This window comes from Mirounga angustirostris, unplaced genomic scaffold (assembly GCF_029215605.1).
Source record: "Mirounga angustirostris isolate CCGP_5_RB_7025 unplaced genomic scaffold, mMirAng1.0.hap1 SCAF_5, whole genome shotgun sequence".
Classification (NCBI taxonomy): Eukaryota; Metazoa; Chordata; class Mammalia; order Carnivora; family Phocidae; genus Mirounga; species Mirounga angustirostris.
In genome coordinates this window covers 166,410,289-166,437,886 of record NW_026991713.1, presented here as the reverse complement: position 1 = coordinate 166,437,886, position 27,598 = coordinate 166,410,289, and the positions used below count along the sequence as shown (strand labels likewise).

General features: G+C 42.6%; 1 protein-coding gene across 2 annotated transcripts in view; it reads left to right on the top strand.

Moving 5' to 3' along the window:
- Positions 1-27,598, top strand: part of GALNT17 (polypeptide N-acetylgalactosaminyltransferase 17) — a 446,740-nt gene that overhangs the window by 328,088 nt on the left and 91,054 nt on the right. The gene's annotated exons all lie outside the window — the stretch shown is intronic.

Genomic DNA, 27,598 nt, shown 5'->3' with positions numbered 1-27,598 from the left:
TGCCTTATGATCTTCTTAATCAGATTTTTTCTCTAGCTTACTTTATTGTAAGAACATAGTACATAATACACATAACATACCAAGTATGCGTTCATCGGCTGTTTATGGTAGCGGTGAGGCTTCAGGTCAGCAACAGTGGGCTAGGAGTAGTTAAGTTTCTGGAAGGTCAAGAATTACACATGGACTTTTGACTGCACGCACACAGGTGGTCAGTGCCCTAAGCCCCTGTGTTGTCCAAGGGTCAGTTGTGCTGTGTTCTGCTTGCGATTTTGTTTGAAAAAATGAATTCCAGTGTAGAAAAAATGCAAGTTGGCCACATTGATGCGTTCCAACCTCTTTGTTGTTGAGTTAAGATAAATGAACCCCAGCCAGGAGTTGGAGTGGGGTGGGGGGGATCCTTGAGACACAGTAACCACTTAACTGTTATGTCTTCATCCATACCACAAAGAGCGGGTGCTGGGGAGACCCCCAGTTGGGGCCTCTGTGTCCACTGCCCTTTGTCCTGAACCTTTGCATACCTTAGCCTCTGGGAAGCAGGCTTGTTGGAAACCACTCAGGACACAATTGTAAGGTTTAAAATTCACTGAATTTCTTTTGCCTCTCTCTACCACATTCTCATTTTTGTTCTACCAGGCAACACCCAGTACGGATCTCTTACCCTAGTCAAAGCCTGCTCTTTGCAGCCTGTCTCACTCACGTATCCCTCACTGCTCTATACCTTCCATCAGCCCCTCATCAACCCTTTGTCCCCCTTTGTGGAAATGAAAGGCATCGTGCTCTCATGATGTGATGGCCGTCTGGGCTGCATGAGTGAAAGGGGATGGCAAGGACCTTCCCCACCTCCTCGGATCACTCCCTTTCGAAGACTACGGGCTCTTCCTTTTGCTCTCAATGTCAGGCTGGGTTCTTTCCTTGATGGAATTTGCATAGGATTTCTCTATAAAGCCCCACAATTAAAAAGCCCATGCATATGTTATTATAGTGATTATACTTGTCATTCATCTGTTTGGAATGTAACAGAAGGAAGAGATCTGGACGCAGCATGTTGAACTTGGCCTGTAACTTAGACCTCCACCTTGCTCTCACCTTCTCCTCTCTCCTTGTGCTGTTCTTTTTTTTTTTTTTTTTTAAGTTCTTGCTGACCTCTAGCATGCCATAGAATTTACTTATTTATTATGAGTATTGTTTTTCTCGACCTTGCCCTCACTAGATTGCAAGCTTTACGGGGTCCAGATCTTTGATGTGCTCCCCTTTGTGTCCCAAGCGTGTAGAACCATGCTCTGCACATGGCTCCATAGGTATCCATTAGATCCATGCCTGAGTGAGTGTTTGTTAGCAATCTGTGATAACTTGTTGCAGGTACCTGTCCGTGAAAGAAATGAGCTGACAGAAACCCGGCATTGAGAGAGTTAAGATTTTTTTTTTTTTACGAGCAGAGAGATTTGGAGGTCTCTCTATGCTGTTAGAAGGAAGCCCATGAAGAGTAAGACATCACCCACAGAGGGGAGAACCAGATGATGGGTGGAGCGCTGCCCCAATGGAGCCAGGGGCACAGGTGTGGGGGGAGGTTATGGGGACAGGAGGGACTCCCAGATTCGATTGCCATTGCCCACTGTGTTCTGGGGAAAACCGAGGCTGTGACAGCAGAATTCAGTGCTAAGGCTCGCTAAGATGTTTGTCTACCCACACTTGCAAAAGCATTTGCTTTGCAGTGACTTGGACCTTGCAAAGGTCTGTGTGTGGGGCTCTGCCAGGCTCGGTGGTGATGGTGGTGATGGTCCTGTGTGGCTGGCCCCCTCCATGAAGGGGGCCAGGGGGCTCACCGGTTTCCACCCTGAAGCAGAGCCCAGTTTACCAAATCTGTGTACCACCAACCAGCTCAGGGGCCAGTGAGTTCTACTCCGCATGCTCCTTATGAACAGGCTGGAGCGAGCGGTTCATGGAGCCCGCTCCCAGCCTTGGCTTCACTTCAGTTCAGCTCCTGGCTGTTCTCTGCACGTCTTTATGAGAGCTTCAGATGGATCGGAGCATGGATGCCACCCTCCTGTGTGATCACCTGCCTCTTACTGTGTACCCAGGCATATCCAGCATCCACGCTGGAGATGTGGGAATGTTTATGCCTTATTGCCCGTGGATCATGTCATCCTGCGAGTTGTGGGCCGACTCTATAGAAGCCTTGGTTTTCCGCCAGTTCTTCAAAGCAGGAGTTGAGTGCTGTTGGTGCCGTCAAGACCACGGCCGGCGCTCAGGGTCCACGTAGCTGCTGTCTACACAGTGTTCTGTGGTTCTCATGGGGTGGTCCCTGACCAGCTACATCGACCTCATCTGAGAACTTGTTACAAATGCAGATTCCTGGGCCCCGTGTCCCACCTACTGTATCAGACGCTCTGGGCAGCGGTTCAGCAACCTGTATTTTAACAAGCCTCCCAGGTGATTCTGTTACACACCCAAGTTAGAGAGCCACTGGTCAACACCCCAACCTTAGCCTGCTTCCTGGCAAATACATACCTCCCCTCAGAAAGCAGCTCAGGCGAGGATCCATGTCTTTCAGGGCCTTCCTCTGGGTGTTGCTCACAGCAACCACTATCCCTGTCCCCCAGCCCACACAGCCTGGGCCCCCTTGGGTATCAGCACTCACTTCCCCATGAAATTCACGGGCAGGTGTTTGGACTGGGAGACTGTGGGATTTCTGATGACAGGGCTCTCTTTACATGAAATAATCTGTGTTTTACAAACTATATTCGTTCTCTTTCATTTCGTGCTGTTTTATGCCACTCAGAACACACATTAGATGAATAATAAATACATTGTTTAAGAAAGCCGTCCCCGTTGCTTGAAAAAAAAATCAGAGCTTTGTTCAATATACACAAATGGACCCATCCACATATAATTTTCATATAGCATACACATATACAATTATGCAAACTAACCTATAAGAAATGATGCAAAATAGGGGTGCCTGGGTGGCTCAGTTAGTCAAGCGTCTGCTTTAGGCTCAGGTCATGATCCCAGGGTTCTGGGATTGAGCCCTGTGTGTCAGGCTCCCTGCTCAGCAGGAAGTCTGCTTCTCCCTCTCCCTCTGCCCGGCCCCCCATTCATGTTCTCTCTCTTGCTTTGCTCACTGGTTTCTCTCAAATGAATAAATAAGATCTTTTTTTAAAAAAAGAAATGACCCAGAATTTTATGCTTTAGTTAAGTAGGAAAATTTTAATATGAAACACTATCTTTCTTTGTGATTTTTTTTTCACCAAGAAATAGGTCCATCTGCAGTCTTTCTAACTCTTCTTTGAAATTTTTTGTTACTTTTTAATTCCATCCTCAGTAAGTAAAGATGTAAAGGATAAAAATGTAAAGTCTTACTGTGGTTCAGGGAAAAACACCAGCAGGGTTGACTCTAGGGCTGTTGCTTAGGTGAAAGGCAGCTTGCCTGTGACCAAAACAATTGATACAGGGAAGGGACGGGGCAGCTTTTCAGGACTGAGAAAATAAATGAGATTAGAAATGAAAGGTTTCATCTTGTTCTGAGTAACATTAATCAGAAACTATTAACAAGGCATATTATTGTAACATGTCTAAATGGGAAGAGAGAAAAAAAAATTCTCCAGGGAGAGCAGACCAGATAGATTACTTTTAAGTGGTGTAAAATCAGATGCTTTCAGATTTCTCCAATCTATCAGACTTCTCTGGGAAGAAAAGGTACTATCTTATTCTGAAGCCTTGTAGAAAAGGGTGACACCTGAGTCTACTGAATCCTGTCGGGCAGCCATTCCTAAAGAAGGACAAGAGAAAGATGTTATCAGATCCTCAGACTCTCAGAAAAACATCTTTGCTTGATCGGGAACCTCAAGGACTGTGTGTGTACATTTTGGTAAATATTTGTGAGACCAGTGATTCATGATGTAGGTCAGTAAACTAGAGGGTATGGGGAGGCACAGGTGTGGTCACCTTCTTACCTGGCCCACTCGAGCCCCAGGGCTTTCCCTTTGGTGCAGCTTTCACCGGTGGCTACTAAGATTCAGACTCATGCCATGGTGAGTGATGGGCAAAGGATGTGTGTATTTGAATTTGCTCAGTGACAATAATGTGCTTAAATGACAGAGTTTGATCTGGCTGCCGCGGCTGCTGGTTTCACAATGCATGGTGTCCCCGGGCCACACCATTTTCCTAAAGCATTTGGATGCCATTCTCATGACCCAAGTGGGCCCAAGGGTGGCATCCCTGCCATCTTGCCCAGCCCAGGCCATTTGAGTTCAAGACACTGAAGACCTGCAGGGTTACCCCCAGGCACTGGCCCTCATAGTTCCTGAGCCAATTAGGATAATGATGGCAGCAGATTTGAAGGATTGCCTCCTTCAAAGTGGTCATTTAGCAGTTATAGGCTGTCTGGGGTGGCCAAAGCCCAGGCCCCCAAATGAACATGGAATATCCCACTCACACAGGTCTCTTGCTCACAGTTTTGCTTCCCACCTTGTCTCTTGTCTCTGTGAAGCTGGTGGTATAATTCAGCCCAACTCTGAAGGCCTGAGAACCGTGGGGCTGTTATACATATAGTCCCAGATGGAGTCTGAAAGTCTGAGGACCAGGAGTGATCACATCTGAGGGCAGGAGAAGGTGAATGTCTTAGGTCAGGCAGGAACATGAGACCAGCTCTGACTGGTGCCGTGATCCCCACCCCAGCCACTCCTCCATCCATTTGGGACTCCTAATCCAGCACCCCTCTTCACCATCAAAATTCCCCCTGCCCTCTCTGAGACCCTTGACATCCAGAGCCCTGATGTCTAGAAGCCTCCTGTGACTTTCATCTTCTATTTGGAACTCTTGGGCTCAAGTTACCACATCTAGTGAATGTTGTGATTTGGATAATGGTCACTCCTGGGGGGAGGGGGGGAACCAGACCATCAGCTCTGTTCAGTTTTCTTCCTCTTTAGATTGTTTGAGTCTTTGGTTCTCCCTTCCCTGCTGGCATTGGTCACGTCTGGCTATGTGAATGTCTTCCTTGTGCAGGATTAGAGTATATCTGTGATAAAATTCAGGAAGAAGCTCCTGGTCATTTGGGAATAGCGTTGGCCTTGGGGTTTCCTGCACTGTCTTTAATCAAGATGCATATGTTATAGGTGGGCAACAATTCAGTGGAACACTTTTGAATAGAAAGGAGCCATGTTGACTGCCTTCTGTGCTCTAGCAGGATGTCACTGGGGGTACCACAGTCATTGACATGGTTTCGACTTCCATGAAATTTATGGTCAGGCAGAAAAACCATTCATTTAGTAACTTCCAGTGTGTTCAGTATGAAAAGACATGCTGGGAGGATGCTATGGGAGAATCTAGCAAGGGAATATAACTTAGTCTAGGGAGTTGGGAAGAGCCTCCCTGAGGCAATGATGTTTAAGACTTTAAAAATAAGGTGAATTTAAATAGGCAAAGAAGGTGTGGGTGTGGAGTGTGGGAGTAAGAATATTCCAGGCAGTTTCAGTTAGGTGAGATGAGTAAGTCCTAGAGATCCCCTGTACAGCATAATGCCTGTATTGTGTACTTCAGCATTTGCTAAGAGGGTAGATGTTGTGTTGTGTTTTTTTTTTAATTAATTAGTTTATTTTATTGAGATATAATTGACGTATATCACTGTATAAGTTTAAGTTGTACAGCGTGATGGTTTGAATTATATGCTTTGTGACATGATTACTGCAGTAAGTTTATTTAGCCTCTTATATAGGTACAATAAAAAGAGAAGGCAAAAAAAAAAAAATTCCTTGTGATGAGAATTCTTGGGATTTACTTCCTTAACAATTTTCATATAAATCGTAGAACAGTGCTAAGTCATCATGCTGTACATGACATCCCTAGTACATATTTATCTTGCCATTGGAAGTTTGTATCTTTTGACCACCTTTCCCCTTCCCCCCCACCCCCTGCCTCTGGTAACCACAAATCTGATCTTTTTTTTCTAAGAGTTTGCTTGCTTTTTTTTAGATTTTTGCATATAAGTGAGATCATGCAGTATTTGTCTTCCTCTGTCTGACTTAAGTCATGTAGCATAATGTTCTCAAGGTACATAATGCATTCATATTGTCACAAATGGCAGGATTTCCTCATTTTTTATGCCTGAATAATATTCCATTATATATATAATAAATTTATAAACATATAAATTTATAAATATATAAACAATATATATATTGTTATATATAATAATAAAATATATAATAAATTTCTTTATCTGTTGATGAATACTTAGGTTATTTCCATGTCTTGGCTACTGTAAATAATGCTGCTAATGAGCATGGAAGCGCCTACATCTCTTAAAGTTAGCCTTTTCATTTCATTACGATATATTCCCCAAAGTGAAATTGCTGGGTCATATGGTAGTTCTGTTCTTAAATTTTTTGAGATCCTCCCTACTTTTCCATACTGGGTGCACTGATTTATATTCCTACCAACAGTGCAGAAGGGATCCTTTTTCTTGTCATCGTGATGATGACCAGTCTAACAGGCATGAGGTGCTAGCTCGTTGTGGTTTGATTTGCATTTCCCTGATGACTAGCGATGTTGATCATCACTTCATGTACCTGTTGGCCTTTCATATGTCTTCCTTGGAAAAATGTCTATTCAGGTCTTTTGCTCATTTATTGACTTTTTTTCTTTTGAGTTGTATGAGTTATTTGTAAATTTTGGATGTTAACCCCTTATCAGATATATAGTTTGCAAATATTTTTCCTGTTCCATAAGTTGTCTTTTCACTCTGTTGATTGCTTATTTTGCTGAGCAGAAGCTTTTTAGGTTGATCTAGTCTCACTTGTTTATTTTCTATTGTGTTGCTTGTGCTTTAGGTGTCATATCCAAGAAATCTTTGCCAAGACCCATGCCAAGGAACTTCTTTTCTGTTTTCTTCTAGAAGTTTCATGGTTGCAGGTCTTACATTTAAGTCTTTAAATCCATTTTACATTAATTTTTGTGAGTGGTGTAAAATAGGGGTCTAGTTTCTTTCTTTTATGTGTGAGTATCTAACTTTCCCAGCACCGTTTGTTTAAGAGACTGTCTTTTCTCTTTTGAGTATGCTTGGCTCCCTTGTCAAATACTAGTTGATCATATATGTTGGGGTTTATTTCTGGGCTCTCAATCTATTCTGTAGCTCTGTCTGTTTTTATGCCTCTATCACACATTTTGATTGCTATAGTTTTATAGTATAGCTTGAAATCAGGAAATGTGATGCTTCTCGCTCTATACTTTTTTCTCAGGATTGCTTTGGCTATTTGGGGTCTTTTGTAGTTTCATATAAATTTTAGGATTTTTTTTTTTGGTATTTCTGCAAAAAATGCCATTGGAATCTTGATAGGGATTGTATTGCATCTATAGATGGCTTTTGGTAGTATGAACATTTTAACAATACTAATTCTTTCAATCCATGAACATGGGATATATTTTCATTTATTTGTGTCTTCATCAATTTCGTTCATCAATGTCTTACAGTTTTCAGAGTAGAGATCTTTCACCACCTTGGATAAGTTTATTCCCAAGTATTTTATTGTTTTCGATGCTATTGTAAATGGGATCATTTTCTTTATTTCTTTTTTCAGACAATTCATTGTTAGTATATAGCAATACTGCTGGTTTTTGTATGTTAATTTTGTATCCTGGAACTTTACTGAATTATTGATGAGATCTAACAGTTTTTTGGTGAAGTCTTTACATTTTCTTTATATAAAATCATGTCATCTGCAAATAGAGAAAATTTAACTACTTCCTTTTCAATTTTGATGTCTTGTATTTCTTTTTCCTGACTGATTGCTCTGGCAAGGACTTTCAGTGGTTGAATAGGAGTGGTGAAAATGAACACACGTGCCTTATTTCTGATCTTAGAAGAAAAGATTTCAGCCTTTCACTATTGAGTATGATATTAGCTCTGGGATTATCATATATGGGCTTTATTATGTTGAGGTACATTTCTTCTATATCTAATTAGTTTTTTTTTATCATAAACAGATGTTGAATTTTGTCAAATGCTTTTTCTGCATCCATTGAGATGATCATATGATATAAGTGTTCTTATCACAAAATGATAATAATACTAATAGTAATAATAATAAAGAGTGTGAGAGGAAACTTTTGGAGGTGATATATATGTTATAGCATAGATTGTGGTGATGGTTCCACAGGTATATACATATCTTCAAACTCATCAAGGTGTATACATTAAATAAGGACAACTTTTTGTATGTCAGTCATACCTCAATACGGTGTTACAGTGGAGAAAAATAATATTTCAGGCAGAGAGAATAGTATGTGCAAAGGTTTGGAATTCTGAGAGGGAAATATTCTAGAAACTGCAGGAGTTCTAGATGTCTGGAGCAGAGAAAGGAAGAAGGAAACATGTTGGGTGTGGTGACAACAGTCTGGGTAGGGCTTGGGTGATGGAGGACTTGTAAACAAGAATTTGGCTTTTCTTTAAGGGCCACTGTGCACATTTTGAAAAAAAATTTTGAAAAGATATATATATACACGTGTGTGTAGTCCCATGTACCCATCACCCAGCGACTTTGAAGGGATTTAAGGGAAGTGAGGTCATCTGACTTTTTCTTTTTTTTTTAATGATCATTATGACTGCCACGTGGAAAATGGATTATAAAGCTGAGTAGACTCAGAGGAAGGAAGCCTCAGTGAGGGAACGTGGACTATGGTTGGGGCAGTGGGAGAGGCATGGACAAATTCAGAAAGTAGAAGAGACAGTGTAAGAGGAAGACTGAGTGTATAAAGGGAATGGCGGGAAGAGGCGGGGGGTCAAGGCCAACTCCCACGTTCCTAGCTCGAGCAACTGGGAAATGCTGGTGCTAGTGGGATAAGGAACAACGTTGGAGGAGGTTTGGGAGAAGGCAGAAAGGCGATGCTTTCTGTTTAGTCTCTGAAACACTCGAGTTTATCCAGCAGGCAGTTGGCTGTATAGGACTTAAGCTAAGGAGAGGCCTAGGCCTGAAGTAGGCTTGGGCATCTTTGGTCCATAGATCATATTTGAAGTCATGAGAGGGAGGAGGTTGTGTAGAGAAAGAAGAAAGGACAAGACAGAAGTCCAGAAAACAACATTTAAGGCATGAAAAGAGCAACTGGAAAGGAGACTGAGAAGACGTGGGCCAGAATAAGAGAAAAACTAAGAGAGTGAGCTTGTGGCGGCTGAGAGAAGAGCATGTGTGGGTTCGCAAAGTTGGTCCTTCAGGAGGCATGGAAAGGAGGAGGTGGAGACGAGTGCCATTTGGGAGGTATGATTAACAGCACCTGGTCGGTGATTGAACATGAGGAATGAATGAGAAGTGAGTGTGAAGGGTGCTTCCCATCTTTCCCAGCTGTGATTGAACATGAGGAATGAATGAGAAGTGAGTGTGAAGGGTGCTTCCCATCTTTCCCAGCTACTGGGTAGACTCACTTAATGAACACTGGCACAGAGGAAGGTCTGTAGGAGGGAACTTGAGGAGTTCCATTTTAAAAATGTTGGGTTTGAGGAGTAGCGGTTCTCTGTGACCTGGGAGTAAGATGTCAAAGGGAACATAGGAGTAGGATGGAGTCCCAGCCAAGAGTGTGAGTAGGTAGAGGGTTCCAGTGCAAGTTCACTGTCCCACTTGGGGGTCTGCTGGACTGTGGTGCTGAGGGCTTGGAGTGACTTAAAGGAGTTAGGGCATGGTGACTCCTTTTATGGTTTGAGCCAGTGACCCAAGGAAGAGTTAGGAAAATAGCATTATTGTCATTATTGTTTTATTGAAATATAATTAACATACAGTGCTTATTAATTTCAGGTATATAATGATTCAACAATTCTATATGTTACTCAGTGCTCATCATGGTAAGAATACTCTTGATCCCATGTCTATTTCACTCGTCCCTCCACCTACCTCCTCTCTGGCAACCACCAGTTTGTTTTCTATATTTAAGAGTCTTGTTTTTTGTTTGTCTCTTTTTTATTTTTGTTTGTTTTGTTGCATAAGTTCTCCATATGCATGAAATCATATGGTATATGTCTTTCTCTGACTGACTTATTTCACTTAGCATTCTACCATCTAGTTATCCATGTTGTTGCAAATGGCAAGATCCTATTGAATGGGAGAAGATATTTTCAAGTGATATATCCAGTAAGAGGCTAATATCCAAAGTATATAAGGAACTTAGACAACTCAACCCCCAAAAAGCAAATAATCTGATTAAAAATGGGTAGAGGACCTGAACAGACATTTTTCCAAAGAAGACTTACAGATGGCCAACAGACACATGAAAAGATTTTTTTAACTAAGAACTCTTCATCTCTTTTTCTGCCTATTTTTGGGAAAAGATTTTAGTTTTTTTAAAGATGTTTAGAATTTTCATATCTCTGCTCCATGCTTCAGTTTCATGCAAATATGTGAGTTTCCTAGCTGCTCATCCAGTCCCACTGTGTTCGCCTCTTTGTTTCTATGACACTTTCCAAAAGGAGAGGGTGAGGTCCCCACAAACTCCCCATCAGAACAACAGCTGATGAGCCACCTATCTGTAAAGTGTTAAAACCTGCCATGACACCTTGCTCTTCTAGCTCTTACCATGGTGCAGAAGAGTGCTTTATAGGACATGATTAGAGCAAGAGGAAGTTAATTTAAACAGTTTATGGCATTAGATAGCGGGGCCATTTTGCTATCTTTATTAAAATGTATTGCCATCCCCTTAAAGAAGACAAAATAAGCTCACATATGTAGAAAGCTGAAAAAACACACACATGTGTGCATGCACACACACACACACAGACCCCCACACCAAAAAATCTTCCTCAAGAGACCTTCTAAAGGACAGCTGGCAATGTGATGTCAGTTGTAGAATAAAATGGCCTCTATAGAGTTTCTAAAATTCTTTAATGCTAATTTTGTATGGGCTGGGAATTCCACCGTGAGTGGATGAGGGGTTTGATTATTTTGTCTCTTGCTATTTTTTTCCCCTCAGAACAAATTGGAGAATGAAGAATTCAGTCATTACATTTTATGTTAATTTCTTTTATTTTAATTCAACGTTTTATTATGGAAAGTTTGAAACATAAACAAAAATAGAACAGTCTAATGAATCTAAATGTACTAATCATTCAGTTTCAACAAATATCAACATTTTGCTATGTGTTTTTCAGCTACTGCCCCTCAGCTTTCTGAAAGCAAATCCCCAGACATCCTACCATCCCAGCTGTAAAAACCTCAGAGTGCATTGCTAACATATAAAGATTTTTTTCAACATAGGCTCAACATAAAATTACACTTAGTAAAATTCAATACCCAGACCATGTTTCTCAAAAACATTTCTCAAAATTCTGTGAGATTTCTCTGTCCATACTTGTGTGCAGAAGTGCACATGTGCGCACACACACATACACACACACAGTTGCTTTGTTCAAACAAGGATCCAAACAAGATCCACACATTGTATTTGATTGATAGGTTTCTTTAAATGTCTTTTAATCTGTAACATTCCCCTTACCTTTATTATTCTCATACCATTCATTTGTTGAAGACCCCAAGTCATTTGTCCAGTAAAGTTTTGCACAATCTGGATTCTGAGCAGATTGATGCTTCTTGATGTCTTTAACATATTCCTTCTAATCTCCATGTTCTCTGAGCTGTGCTGAAGTCCCCCCTCATCTGCAGTTTCACTTCCTATGGATTCCATTACTCATGGTCGACTGTGGTCCAGAAGCAGGTGATCCTCCTGACTACTACTAGCTTCAGTAGTAGCCTAATGCTACGTCACGATGTCCTGTATCACTCATCTCACTTCATCTCATCATATAGGGATTTTATCATCCCACATCAACACAAGAAGGAAGGATGAGTGCAGGACAATCAGATATTTTGAGAGAGAGAGAGAGACCATATTCACATAGCTTTTATTTTTCTTTTTTTATTAAAGATTTTATTTATTTATTTGACAGAGAGGGACACAGCAAGAGAGGGAATGCAAGCAGGGGGAGTGGGAGAGGGATAAGCAGCCTCCTCGCTGAGCAGGGAGCCCGATGCAGGGCTCGATCCCAGGACCCTGGGATCATGACCTGAGCCGAAGGCAGATGCTTAACGACTGAGCCACCCAGGTCCCCCCTCACATAACTTTTATTACAGTGTATATAATTGTTAAATTTTATTAGTAGTTATTCTTGTTAATCTCTTACTGTGCCTAATTTATAAATTAAACTTCCTCATTATGTGTGTTTGCATAGAACAAAAACATAGTATATCTAGGGTTCAGTGCAATCTGCAATTTCAGGCATCCACTGAGGATCTTGGAATATATCCCCTGTGGTTAAGGGAGAACCACTGTAATTAGACCTAGAAAGTTTACTAGACTTGGCTTCCTTCCTTCTTCCTTCCCTCCCTCCCTTCTTTCCTTCCCAGTAAGAATCGTCAGGTAATGCTGTAAACTTCCTATCACATCACATCAGGAGATATATAACACCTGGTTGTTTCACACTTTGTGATGTTAAGTTTCAACAGTGGGTTCATGTGTTGTCAGCCTGACTCGTCCATTATAGATGTTCCTCATCAACCTTTCGCCTAAAGGTTTTAGCAGCCACTAATGATCATTGCCTAGGTCCATTATTTCATTAAGGCCTATGAAATGGTGATTTTTAAACTCTACATTAATTCTGCATTTATAAGCTGGATCTCTCCTATTGAAAAGGAACTTTCCTTCACCAAGTATTTGGACACTCTGAAATACAGTTCAAACAGGAAAGGCAGGATAAATGCTTAATTCTTTCCTGTCATTTAAACGTTTTTAGAGTAATAAATTGGTGCCATAGCAACCTCCAAAGATGACCAGTGAGCTCTTTCTCACCCAGTAATATTATGGTTGTTGTTTTTTTAATATGTATTTTATGTGTCTAAACCCATTACAGTCATTATTGATTTGTTTGCCTGTTCTATATGTGTTTTTGTTGAGATATTCTTTAATACAACAAAGTTAGTCTTCAGTGTGATGGATTTCACAGTTATATACATCCCTATAATCACCTCCCAAAACATGATTTGAGCATTTCCGTTGCCTGAAAAATCCTTCTTCGCCCCTTTGCTATCATTTCCTGCCACTACCCCACCCCATCCCTTCCAGGCAACCATTTTCTGATTTCTGATGACTTGTTTCTTAGAACTTCACATAAACGGAATCATAGCTCAGATACTTTACTCTTTCAACACAAGTAATATGTTTTACATTCCTCCTCGTTGTTGTATGTGTCAGCAACTCCTTCTTTCTTATTGCTGAGAAGTATGCTACTGTGTGAATATATGATGAATTTGTTCATTCATTTTCCTGCTGAAGGAATACTTGGGTGGTTTCCAATTTGCAACTGTTAGGAGTATTCATGGAAAAGTCATTTTGGACATATGTTTTGGTTTCTCTTGGGTAAAGAACTCGAGATTGAATAGCTAGAATATAGGGAAGACGCTGGTTTAACTTTTTAAGAAGCTGCCAGACGGGTCCCCAAAATATCATTTTCCACTCACACCAGCACCATATGAGAGTTCCAGGAGTTTGGCATCTTTACTGTATTTGGGGTTGTCAGTATTTCTTTTAACAAATCTAATAGGTTTGAAGTGGTGCCTCAGTGTCATTTTAATTTACATTTCCTTCATGGCTGATGACACTGAGCACCTTTTCTTGTATTTTGGATAATTTGTGTATCTTTTTTTTTTTATTTACATGCAACTAGCCAATTTCTAGTACATCATTAGTTTCAGATGTAGAGTTCAACAATTTATCAGTTGCATATAATACCCAGTGCTCATCATATCATGTCACCTCCTTAATATTCTTTTGCCCATTTTTAAAATATTGTGTGATTTATATGTATACTGGATACTATTTTCATATATATGTACTGTGAATATTTTTCTCCAGTCTGTGGTTTGTCTATCCATTTTCTTCTGTTTTCTTCTAGAAGCTTTATGGTTCTAGCTTTTACATTTAGGTCTTTGATCCATAAAGCCCCTGAAGAAAACATAAGAGAATATATTGAGGTAGGCAGTACTGTTTTAGACTGGACACAAATAAACACTAACAATTTTTGTAAGTGATAAATGAGACTTAACCAAAATTTAAAATTTAAAATCAGCTAATCAAAGGGTACCATTAAAAATGTATAAGCAAATCAACACACTGGGGAAAATATTCATAGTGTGTATCTGACAAAGGAATTTTATCCAGATTATATATGATAAATCCTAAAAATCAAGAGTAAAAAATAGAGATTTGAACACTCACTTTGCAGAGCTTTCTTGCTTTCTGGCACAAGAGGTTTTGGTCTCATTTTGTATATTTCCTATCCCTGACCTAGAATCAGCCATTTCTCCAGGAAGCCCTAGTTCCTTCTAATGGGAAACAGTAAGACTTTAGAGACCAAAGTCTTGTCAGTCAGGGTGCCCATTGTTATTGGATTGTCACTGTGTTGGTTTTTAAAGCGACATCATACTGAGTTTTGTAGGCAGAGAAATGTAGATCATTATTTCACACTAATATTTCTGATGCAAGTTTGTGATTACAGGATTTTTACTTCTTTGATTTTATACTTATCTTTTTCTGAAAGACTTGGTCCCTGTTGATGTAATTTCTTATTTGCATGATTCTACAACTGTGTAAATAATGGTTTCAAAATAAGAATGCCGACTACCTAGTTAATTGAATGAAATTTAATACTTCTTCGTGGTGTGTTTTATCCTTAAGATGTATTCCACTGGGGATATGTAGTCAACGTTCTATGATTTAAAGTTATTTTAAGTAATTTTCTCTGTGTGATTATATCACCTTCTTGATACAGGATGTTAGAACTATGTGGCAATGGGCAGTGAAGTTCACTTTCTTTTCTCTTTTAGAGTTTACAAGTCAGGTGATTAAAGTCATGTGACCACGGGACGCCTGGGTGGCTCAGTCGGTTAAGCGTCTGCCTTCGGCTCAGGTCATGATCCCAGGGTCCTGGGATCGAGTCCCGCATTGGGCTCCCTGCTCTGCGGGGAGCCTGCTTCTCCCGCTGCCTCTGTCTCTCTCTCTGTCTCTCATGAATAAATAAATAACATCTTTAAAGAAAAATAAAATAAAATCATGTGACCTAAAGTTTTGGCTTTAAAAAATTTCTTAGAGCAATTTTAGGTTCAGAGTAAAATTGGCAGAAAAGTGCAGAGATTTTCCATATACCCACTGCCCCCACACGTGCATAGCCTCTTCCATTATCAGTATCCCTAACCAGGTGGTACAGTTGTTACATTTGATGAACCTCCTGATATGTCACTATTACCCAAAGTTCACTGTTTATATTACTGTTTACTCTTGATGTACGTCTTACGGGTTTCAACAAATGTATAATGACATGTGTCCATCATTCAGCATCATACAGAGTATTTTCACTGCCCTGAAAATCCTCTGTGCTCTGCCTACTCATTCTCTTGTCCCCAACCCCTAGCAACCACTGATCTTTTTACTTTGTCCATAGTTTTTCCTCTTTCAGAATGTCATATAGTTGGAATTGTGCAATATATAGCCTTTTCAGATTGGCGTCTTTCACTTAGTAATGTGCATTTAGGCTTTCTTACATGTCTTTACATGGCTTCATAGCTCATTTATTTTTACAGCTGAATAATAGCCCATTGTCTGGATGTACCACAATTTACTTATTCATTTACCTACTGAAACACCTCTTGGTTGCTTCCAAGTTTTGACAGTTATGAATAAAACTGCTATAAACATCCATGGGAAATTTGGGCAGTACTGTATGTCATAGCAGTGTGCACCACTTTTTTTTTTTTTGTCTCCTTCTGACCTCCTATTTTATTTTATTTTAATTATTATGTTCAGTTAGCCAACATATAGTACATCAATAGTTTTTGTTGTAGTGTTCAATGATTCATTAGTTGTGTATAACACCCAGTGCTCATCACAAGACATGCCCTCCTTAATACCCATCCCCCAGAAAAGATTTTATTTATTTGAGAGAGAAAGATTGCAAGAGGGGAGAGGGAGAGGGACAAGCAGACTCACACTGAGCGCTGAGCCCTCTGCAGGGCTCCATCTCACAACCTTTCATCATGGCTGAGCTTCTGGATCTGATTAGGTGGAGGCTCTGTAATTATTATTATTATTGTTGTTGTTGTTGTTGCTGTTGTTATTATTGCTAGAGCATTGGAAAAAAAATTTAAGAACTGCCAGGCATAAGAATAACACTGAACACCTCCCTCCCCCAAAGCATCTTATTCATCGTCAAAGCTAAATTAAATTCTCACATACCAAAGCTAAGCCAGAGAGGAGAAATAGCCCATAGAGGGGTTCAAACAGGGCCCCCCAGAACTCTAAAAAGTGGGGAGAGAGCATCACTGTCATCAGTGAGTGGAGGGAGCAGAGAACAGAAGAGAGAAGAGCTCACAGGCCTTGTCTGTATCCTTCATTGTGTGGTACTTTTGGGTAACAGAGTCCGTCTGTATTCAGTGCTTAAGAAGAGAAGCAAGTGGATAATAAGTTTGCAAATGGGTTCCCACAAATGTCATTAAATTGACACAAGAGAGGGAGGCACTTAAAAATAATATCTACTGTTGATTGGCACTAACACTGCACTAAGCAGTTTATAAACATCAGATTATTCAGCCCTCATGATAGTCCTGTGAATTAGTCATCATCGATTCCATTTTACAGATGGTACTGGGATGGGCAGAAGCCAAGTAATTTGTCCAAGATCTTAGAGCTAATAAACAGAAGAGCCAGGACTCAACCCCAGTCTGTCTGACTCTAAAGCTCCCTGTGGCTTTGCTTACCTACTTCTTGGTGTCTTTATTCATCCAGAACACCTCAGCCGCCTACCCTCGGGGTAGCTGTGAAAACTGCAGATTATGCACTGATGTCATCATATAGTAGGTGCTCAGGATGTTGCTAGTATATAATATAGATCATAGAGTAATTCCGTTTGTAGCAGACGAGACGATGTTCATAATTTCTATGTAGACGCACAGATAGATCTCATGCCCATACATCTATTTCATGTAATACACTGTCTCATATATAGAGAAGTGTAGTTATGTAATAAACAAAAATGTGTTTGAAACAGCATGAAATTGGATTTCCTCATCCATAAATTGTGTTATATTTATGTCTAAGTTATAGTTCAAGAAACAGAACCGTGATGTTGATATTTTTATAAATGGTGTCTAATGTATTTCTATTAAGGGGAGATATATTTGCTGTGTTGAAATGTATTATCATAGTAGCCAAACCATTTACTCTACCATTGGAAAATGGTGTGGTATTCTGTCTGGAATTCCACTTGCCTGCTCCCAGCCTGCCAGATCTATTGTAAATTATTGTAGGCGTCTGTGAGTTATTTTATAGGAAGCATCCATCTATTTTTACAACTCCGAAAAGTCTGTCACTCTCATTCATCTCCCTGGGAATAAAGCAATAATTTGATTCTCTATAAATGTGAACCTGAATTTACACCATCCTCTCTCGTTGGGACTTCAGTGATGTGGGTGATTTATAGCTCTGTGTCTCTGGAGCAGGGGACTAGAAAGTGGCATCCTGGCCCGATGTGTTTGTTGCCATTTTCTATTACTTCCCCAGAAAAGGGGGTGGGAATCAACCTGTCCCTATTCTGTTTAGGATGTCACTGTTTTGTTTCCTGTTCCATGCGGGCTTGTCGAATGCCACACCACAAGGGACAGGCTCCAGGGTCCTGAGCCATTCCGTTCAGCTCTGGATCCCGTAGTTGGGGGGATATCTGCAAATGCACGGGCACCACGATATGCTCATCCTTGAAAGACCACCCTTGCAAATGCTTACATTTGAGAGCTTCGACAGGAAAGCGGTCGAACATTTTGGGGGGCCTTTCAGATATTTGCTGTCCTGTGGATAGCCTGTAGGGCAGACCCACCTTATCCATCTTTGGCGTCCGTCCTTTGGCTTATTGGATAAGAGTCTGTATGGGAAATGTCAGTGTTTTATCCCTTTTTCCCTTGATAAGATGCCAAGGTGGGGGGGGGGGCGTCCTTTTGTCAGTGGCTTGGGCTCCCGTGGGACTGAGGCTGTTTGGGCCTGGAAATCTGGATGCTTCCAATGGCCAGGCAAGTGGGCAGTGGGAAGAGAACCTGAATAATCACTAAAACGAGGAGGTAGGGAACAGGAACAGGAATCAGGGCTGGAGGGTATAGCCAGAGAACTGGAGTTCCAGGAAGACCAGAGGGAGGGATGATGGCTGATGGGGCAAGTGATGCAGAGGAGAACCTGAGGCAGGTGGGGTCTGGGGCCCTGGGCTTGGCTTTTCCATGCATTCCACAGCATGATGCTTGGGTGGGCTGGCTGCACTTAAAGGACTCATCCCTTGGCTGTAGTCCCCACTAAGGAATCCACCTTCAAGCATGAAAGCATCTCTGCCCTCCCTCTCTTTATCATATTCTGAATCTGGAAGGTTTGTGCTGGGGGGCTTCCCCTAATTGAAACCATTTGTCCTGGAAGGTCATTTCCTAAGTATTACATACCAGTCTGACTTAGCAAGAAAACTGTTTATGCGGATGACCTGTATTATTATGGAGGCTCTTATTTAAATGACTTAGTTTGGGGAAAAAAGTCTAAGTGGAAATATGGCAGATGGCTTTGTCAATGGCGACTCTCAACTTTAAAGCCACTGTCCCTCCATATGCAGAATGCCATGTATGGACCCTTCTTCCAGTTGAAGGCCTCATGTAACCACTGTCTGCTTCACAGAGTATGAAACGGCTTCCCATTTGCCTATTTTGTAATTAATTCTCTCTTCTTTTGGAAATCTAAATGGGAACTATATTGTGCATTTGACAACTTCATAAATTTTAAAATACTCAAGCTTAGAAATGCAACTCCGTGTTTCCTCTATGTGACTGGAATAGAAAGAATTAAAACCTCACATATTTTCTAAAACTTGCATTTAGACTCTTTTAAACCTTTTTGAGGCACATTCACATTCAATTCCCCCTACAAGGACAACCATGTAGGAAATTATAAAGGTCCATTCTGTTGATGTAAAAGAGGCCAAAGGAATACGCACATTCAGTGACAAGCTGTTATTTTCTCTTTTTTCCCCCCAAGTTCTCCTTTTATTCTCACCCAGAAAATCAGCCAGTTCTTTGGGCTTGGAATGGTTATGATAAATTTGGAGCTCTTTTTTGGGGAAGTACTTAAGGAAGAGTCATCCCAGAGGCATGCTGTGGGTCTGGGACAAATTAGGGTGGCCTGCCAGAGTCCGAGAGCACAGGGGCAGGTTCAAAGCTTGCTCTGCGGGGTGGGGATGCACTCTGAAGATGCTCAGGCTATCTAAAGAACCAGCAGCTATGATAGACTGTAGGAAAGGCTATAAGACGGAAGAGATCTGCACACAGGCAGAAAAGTGGGAGGTACAATTTCTTGAGAACCAAATGACAGAAGACGTAGATAGATGGGTTCGGGGGAATTGATTGATGTTCAAATTCTAGGTGTATGACAAATAGCCCCCAAATGAATGCCTTAAAACAGCAACAGTCATTTTATTACCTCTTCTGTGCATCTGGAATTCAGACAGGGTATAGTGTGGTTAGGAGATGAATTGTGTCTCCCTCCAACCCCCCCCCCCCCACAAAGATAGGTTGAGGTCCTAACTCCCAGGACCTGTGAATGTGATCTTATGTGGAAGTAGGGTCTTTGCAGGTATAATCAGGTGCAGATAAGTTCATTAGGGCCTGTCTCAATCCAGTATGATTATTGTTCTGAAAAGAGGGAACACATAGACACATAGGGAGAATACCATGTGATGACACAGGAAGAGTCTGGACTGGTGCAGCTACAAACCAAGGAATGCCAAGGAGCACCAAGGATTGACGGCCACCACCAGAAGCTGCCATGAAGCAAGGAAGGATTCTCTGCTACAGGTTTCAGAGAGAGCAAGTCCCTGCCAACACCTTGATTTTGGACTTTATTCTCCCGACCTATGAGTCAATATATGCATGTTGTTTTCAGCCCCCAGTTTGAGGTCTTTGTTATGGCAAGCCGAGGAAACTAATACAGGGGGGGATAGTTGGTCTCTGTTCCATGATGTTTGGGGCATCAGCTGGAAAGACTTAAAGGGTAGGAGTTGGAATGTTGGAATCTTCTGGAATGTTCACTAACATGTCTGGCAGCTGATACTGGCTATCAGCTGGAACCTGAGCTTGGCTCCCAAGTAGAACAGCTCCATGTGACCTCTCTAGGTGGTCTCTGGGATGGGATAATTTGGGCAGTTTCACATCATGGTGGCTGGGTTCCAAGAGCATCTTTAAAGAGCCAGGTGGAAGTTGGATCAATGTGTCACTTTTGACCTTGCCACCGAAGTCACATAGTGTCATTTCTACTATAGTCACAATTCAAGGGAAGCCCTGGGTTCAGGAAGAGGAGACATAGACCCCACTTCTTGATGGGCAGGTTGTCAGGGTCACATTACAAAAGCACAGGTAGAATGGGAAAGATAATTGCAGCAATTTGGGGAAAATACAATCTGCACATTGGAGAATGTTCCACTCCCCCAGCTTGGGTAGATTAGCCATCCCCATCCAAGGACAGGGGACAGGGACTATCTCTCCTCCCTCCCTTCACCTTTCAATTCTGCCATCTCCTTTATGGGGTTTCCTCCTTTATGGGTTGTCTTTGCTGCCGCGTTCAGTCCTTGCAACCATGGTCTAGTCCCCCACCAGAGAAGGAATTAAATTCTGTCCAGTAAACATGTTCTGAGTCCTGTGTGCAAGAAAGTGAGCTAAGTGTTGTGTCAAGCCCTATGTCTGCAGAGAAGGAGGTTGCTGGGGCCTAGAGAAGTCACAATGATGGACTATGACAACAGACATGGCGCTAAGACCAGATGTGATTTTCTGCTGTCCATCATGTGGAAGCAGAGCGTTGCGGAAACGAGGATACCAGAAGTGGTTTCCTGGCAGACATAGTAAAGATTGTCTCCATTGCAGGAACAAGTGCTGCGGGACTGCCTCGTGGGTCTTCTGCCCCCAGCCCCCTTGTGCTTGGCCTAGACTCATCTGTCCTCATGATCCCCTACGCGCAGCATCACGGCTTCGTTTCTTACTCTGAGGGAGATGTAGTTCTGTACTTCAGAAGGCAGGAACAAATCCACATTCTGGAAGAGGCTTGTCTCTCTGAGAAATACCGGCTGACTCCCTCAGAAGCAGCAGAGTGTGTCCTTCACGGACTGCAGTTGACAACTGGCTTTTCTTGGTGGGCAGGGATATGGATAACACAGTATGTGCGTGTTGATCTCACACATGTGAAGTCACAACAGCTGTGTTTATCATTTCTCTTATCTGCAGTGGGTGGTAATTTTTTATTTCCAGTGGGACTTTCGGGTTTGTTTGGAGCCTTTTTATTCTTTTTTTAATTTAGTAGATTTAAGGCAGAAAATCCTAGGAGATACATCTGCAGAAGTGAGGTGCCTCAACCAACTTTCTAGGAATATTTTAGCATGCAATGAGAAGTGAACAGGATCCGGGAGCCTGGGTGGCTCAGTTGGTTAAGCGACTGCCTTCGGCTCAGGTCATGATCCTGGAGTCCCTGGATCGAGTCCCGCATCGGGCTCCCTGCTCGGCAGAGAGTCTGCTTCTCCCTCTGACCCTAACCCCTCTCATGTGCTCTCTCTCATGCTCTCTCTCTCAAATAAATTAAAATCTTTAAAAAAAAAAAAAAAGAAGAAGAAGTGAACAAGATCCTATGGAAATGCCTAGAGTTCAGTCAGTCTAACAAATACTTACTAAGTGTCTACTGTATGCTGGCCTGGGGTTTTGAGAGGTCTCCTACATCATAGAGTTGACGGTCTGGTTGAGGGATCGGGCGTTAAGTAACTGAACACACACAAGTGGACAGTAATGCATTGGGATAAATTACGTGAAGGAAGAGGGTTGAATGCTGTGAGAAAGAACAGGGGGTTAGGTGGTGGGTGGGGGACATTTGTGGTCAGGGAGGACCTCTCTCAGGAGTGATATTGAAGCCTGACCTAAAGGGGAAAAGAGGAGAGCAGAGAGCGGCCAAGAGTGTTCCAGACAGAGAGCAGGCCAGATAGTGCCTCCAGCTGCAGAGACAATGGGGATTCCTGGGGTTCCAGGCCCTGGGGAAGGCCTGTATGGCTGAGCAGGAAGATCAGGCTGAGAGGGACGAGTTTAGAAAAGCAGGAAGGGGCCAGATCTTGTGTGGCCTCATAGGCCACCTGGCACACTGAGACTTTATCCTGAGTTAATGAGAAGTCAATGAAGGAAGAACCACATGACCCGTAACAGACTTGGGTAGAGATAGGGCTGAGAGGAGGCAGGCTGGTCTGACTGCATCCTGAAAGCTGGGGCGACATGTTCTTAGGGGTTTTGCTTTCTTTTATTTAAAAGGTCAGTGCCTCTCTGTGGCAATTAGACTCTGTGAGTCTCTGGCAGCCCCAGGCTTGGGCAGGAGCGACCAGAATTTGGGGCTCCCCAGGGCCTGGGAGCCTCATAGGCTGTGGAAGTGTGGTCTTAGCCAGTACCTCCGGGGAGCCTTGTCCTGTCACCACGTCATGGTGTGGGATCCTAAGAAAGGCCCTTCCCTCTATGAGAGCCAGCCAGGGGCCCGCAGAAGCTTAAACTTAGGATAGCTCTTCTGCCTGAGCAGTCTCCTAGGGTCATCCATTAGAGCAGAAGTTCTCACCTGGACACCAGTGACATTTGGGGCTGGGCCATTCCTTGCTGTGGGGGAAGGGCTGTCCTTGTGTTGTAGGATGTGTAGCAGCATTCCTGACCTCTGCCCACCAGATGCCCGTGGTCCTGCCACCTCCATCAAGTTCTGATGACTAAAAACATCAGGTGTCACCAAATGTCCCTGGGGGGGGAGGGGAAGGAAACACAGTCGGCCCTTGGTGGAGAACCACTGATGTAGACCATGCCTTCCCAGTGGGGTAATATGCTCCTTGTGGGGGGCGGGTAAAAATAATGGTTCTTGAAGAGGGAAAATCTTGGATGTGACAATGGTTGATAGCCCTCCAAGGGCCACAGTACATGAACAGATATATCCATGTATTAAAATTGCATGGGGGAGGAAGAACCCCAAAAAGGCTTCTTGGGAGGGCGATCATAAAAAACAAAGCTGAGAAACACTGATCTAGACCAAGTGAGGGGCAGTTTCTATGGGAGGCTATGGGGCAGGAAATCAAAATGGGGAAGCAGAGGACACAGTGGGAAGGGTCAAGTGATCATCACAGCAATAGCTAAACAATAATCGCTGACCACGTGCCAGGCATGGGGCCACGTGGTTCTGAATGTGCACAGCAGTACCCTGATGGGAAACTGAGGCACACGCAGATTCACGTAGATTCACAATAAACAGCCAGTGTCCAGAGACCACGCCCTCTACCGCAGTGGGGCAGGACCGGCCTGTGGGTGGAGGAGCATGACCCAAAGAGCCCATCAGAGGGGCTTTCAGGGAACTTGGGGGACCAGAGGGCAACAGGAGGCCGGGAAGGGAGCAGAGGGAGGAAGGAGGCAAGACAGCAGGGAGGGAGTAGGGAGAAAATGAGAAATTGAGAGATTAGACCAGAGAAGGGAGGGAGGGAGCGTTGAGTCCAACAGGCATGTAGGGAATCAACCTCAGAGTTCAGTGTAATCCTCAATACAACCTTCTCGCAGTGCTTCTGCCTTCTCTCTCTCCGCCTCAGTGGCTGAACTGTGGCTTTGGAGCAACTGCAAATGGGATTCTTTCCAACTGACCCACGCAAGGCTGGCCTTTGCCATGTCCTGTCACACTTGCCAAGTAAATCAGTATGCCTCCTCACTTCCCTCTGGGGCATGTCTCAAACTGAGTTCTTGTCCTGAGTTCGTGATCTTTAGGAAAGGAATTTTGTGAGCATCCCTGATTTAAAAAAAAAAAAAATGCATAGAGTATTTTCCACCCAAGCTATATATCTACACAGAGAAATAACATTATTTCATGCCTTTTTTTTTTTTTTTTTTTTTGGCAAATATTGCTCTCTTCTCAGAGTTGGAATCTTAGCTCTTTTATCCTCCATCTGTGCTGAGAAGAAAGGGTTTTAGGTTCCAGCTTGCAGGTCCCATTGCTGGGGAGGCAGCTCCGAGTCCCCAGGACATACCCCCAAACCGACTGACCCTCCTTTGCTCATCAATGGTGACCTCAGAAGGCAGTAGAAGCTGCATCTTGGATGTTTGAACTTGCAAAAGTGGCGGTAACATAGAGTAATTGGAGCATTTCAAATTAGGAATGGAATTATGATAATTGACTCTACGTGGTGTTCTCTCCAAAATAATTTTTGCATACAGACTATTCCATCCCACTCCAGCCTCTTTCACTGCAGCTGTTGAGGGTCCAGAGCAGCTGCAACCACATCGCAGGGGAGGTGTCCCACCAGGTCATTTTCAGGCTCTCGGATTCACTGTAGAGTTCTGTTGGGAGGGACCTAAACATTTATGTAACGGAAACACCCCATCTTCCCCTTTAGTCTTTTCTTCTGTGGGATAAACATACCTAGTTTCTCCTCCCTGGTTCTTCTAATCTCATGCTTGAAGCTCCTACCGTCTGGGATCTTCTCTTCTTGCTTTGCCCAGAGAAGAACCTGAGTCTTCCTTCTGATGTAGCAAAAAGCAGGATTGGGGGCAAAGAGCCCAGCCAACTCCTTATTCTAGAAATTATGCTTAAAGCCTAAGATCACATCATGCTGTGGATACAGAGTGGATAAACCCACCTAGTTTCCCACAGACAAAGACCTGTTTGGGGGGATTCCCTTCCAAAGGAATCACTGACACTACATTGACAAGACCTGGATTTGGGATACCTAGAAAGCTGTCCCCAGGCTCCATCCTCAAACTTGACCCAGTCTTCAACACTGTGTATGTAAACTTCAGGAAGACTCGCCTTGGTGCCAATGTTCTGTTTATTCATTCTCTCACCCATTCATGTGCTCGATACCCACAGAGAGGAAGAATGCCAAAAGATACAAACATGAAGAAGTCCTAGGTCCTGTTTTCAGAGAAGAAAAAGAAGACACCCATAGTTATAATAATGCCTGATGAGCACAATAATACAGGAGATGCTGGGATTATAGGAGAGAACTCCAGGGCTGGGTCGTCTGGAAGCACTTCTGATGGCACCTTGAAAGACACCTATGAGTCATGGTGTTCATAGGACACCATGGACACATAGGAAAGGACAGGTGCAGAGGAAGGAGAAATCCCTTCAGCCTAAGGGAAACACTCCAAGATCAAGGGAGGCACATTAATATAAATCATATTGGAAGAGCTTCCCAATATGTTTATGGACTATAACTCATGGTAGACACTCCTGCAGATGTTACTCACCCAGACCTCTCTCACTTTGGGCTGGTGGGCTCAGGTGGCCAGCACTTGATACGAAGAGAGCAAAGGAGACTCCACAGCTCTCAGCAGTATTATCTTTTTGTGACATTGTCCTTTCTCTTGTCTCCTTCTACCTTAGGGATGTCCTCTTTTTATTGATCTTTATAGCCTCTCATTTCATCTCATGGCAACAACCAGACATCTCTACTTTCATAGAGTATCTGAAGGGATACTTATGGTATCCCGGTAGTCTGATTATAGTGTCTTGTCTCTCAGTTGGCCTTATACCCACCCTCATTGTTCCCTGCCCCACCTTTATGTAAATGGTCATAGGGTTGGTGAATGTTTCTTAGGAGACTCTTGGTTTTGCTGAGTTTACTTCAGTTAGCTTTAGCCATGATTGTAACCCTCATTCACACTCACTTGTACACACACACACACACACACACACAGGTAAATCCCATCTTGACTTATCTTGCTCATAATCTTGGATCACAGGTCTCTAAAGCAGGGAGAGATAGACTGATAACACTCAAGAAGCCATGAGCAGGATTATTGGAGAATATAGTGAACCTGAAAGAGGTGCGGGGGGGGGAGGCAAAGTGATAAAATTACTTGGTGGTCAGAAATAAATGGCCCATACATACAGGGCATGCTCCTCAACTGGATGGCTTCTTAAAATACAAGTTGATATCATCCAAGATGGTGATAGGATGAGAAGCTATTTAAAAATGCTTCCAGTATGGGGCACCTGGGTGACTCAGTTGGTTAAGCATCCGACTCTTTGTTTCAGCTCAGGTCATGATCTCTCAGGATCGTGAGATCAAGCCCTGTGTCAGACTCTGTGCTCAGTGGGGAATCTGCTGGAGATTCTCTCTCTCCCTCTGTCCCTCCCCCAAATCACATGTGCATAGATGCTCACACACGCAGGCTCTCAAATAAATAAATAAATAAATAAATAAATAAATAAATAAATAAATAAAATCTTTTAAAAAAATGCTTCTAGTACTGCGTGAGGAATAAAAGAGTTTTATCATCAATTCATCAAACTCAAGGAAGTGTGTGAACACACAGGAAAAACATCAAAAGCCCATGGAAACATTTTGCAGCACAAAAGAATAAAGTCATTAAGAGCTTAAAGGTGCACCTGAATTATTTCTTACTTGAAACCCATGAAAAAGTTAGGAAGCAGTTATTACACATTCTCAATAAGATAGAGGGGGGATTTATATCTATTAATCATAAACAGAGTGGCACATAAGAAAGTGGAATTCAGGGCGCCTGGGTGGCTCAGTCAGTTAAACGTCTGCCTTCTGCTCAGGTCATGATCCCAGGGTCCTGGGATCAAGTTCCACATCGGGCTCCCTGCTCAGTGGGAAGTTCTTCTCCTCCCCCCCAACTCATGCTCTCTCTTTCTCTCTCTCTCAAATAAATAAATACATCTTTAAAAAAAAGAAAGTAGAATTAAAACCATAAGAAACTATGTACTATTTTTTTTTTTTGGTTGCATTAAAAATTAAAACTGACCCTAAAGAAGATAAACAAATAAACAAGAAATACTTCTCAAGGAATGTGGGAAAAGATGGCTGACATAGTAATAAAACACAGAGGTATAATCAGTGAGGAATAGGAGTTCCCAAAGAAAAAGAGAAAAAAATAAAGTCCCCAGAGGAAAAGAGGGAGAGAAGAATCTCTCTTCTTTCCACTCAGAGGAAGAATTTCCACTCTTCCCCTGGTGCTTTCTCACCAGAGCCAACCAGATGCAAAGCAGAGCCCCTTCATTCCTCGTTGATGGTCCGCACATTGAGAGCCACACTGTTACTTCCCAGAGAACCATGTTAGTCAGGGCAAGATAAGCACTGCTGTGGTAACAACTTCACCTTGAAGTTTCAGTTGCTTACACACAAAAATTTTGTCTCCCACAAAGTCCAGTGAGAGCTTTGGGACTCTCCAGGGCAGTGGCCTTCAAGTGATCATTCAGGGACGCAGTCCGCTTCCAACTTGCTTACCATAGGGCACCCACAGTACCGTTGTCCCGGCATGCCTACGGCAAGTGCCTCTTTCACTCCTCGAAATGTACGTGCAAGTGCGTAAGTTAGGTAGTCACCTTATTGTTCCACCATCTGGAACTGGCTTCCAGGTCACTGCAGCAGGGAAAAGAGAAACTGGAGACTCATGTGCCAGTTTTGGTCTTAAATGCTTTGGCCCAGATGTGACGCCCATTATTTCCACCAACCATTCATTGGATTGCAGTGATTTATTTTTCATCTCTCTAG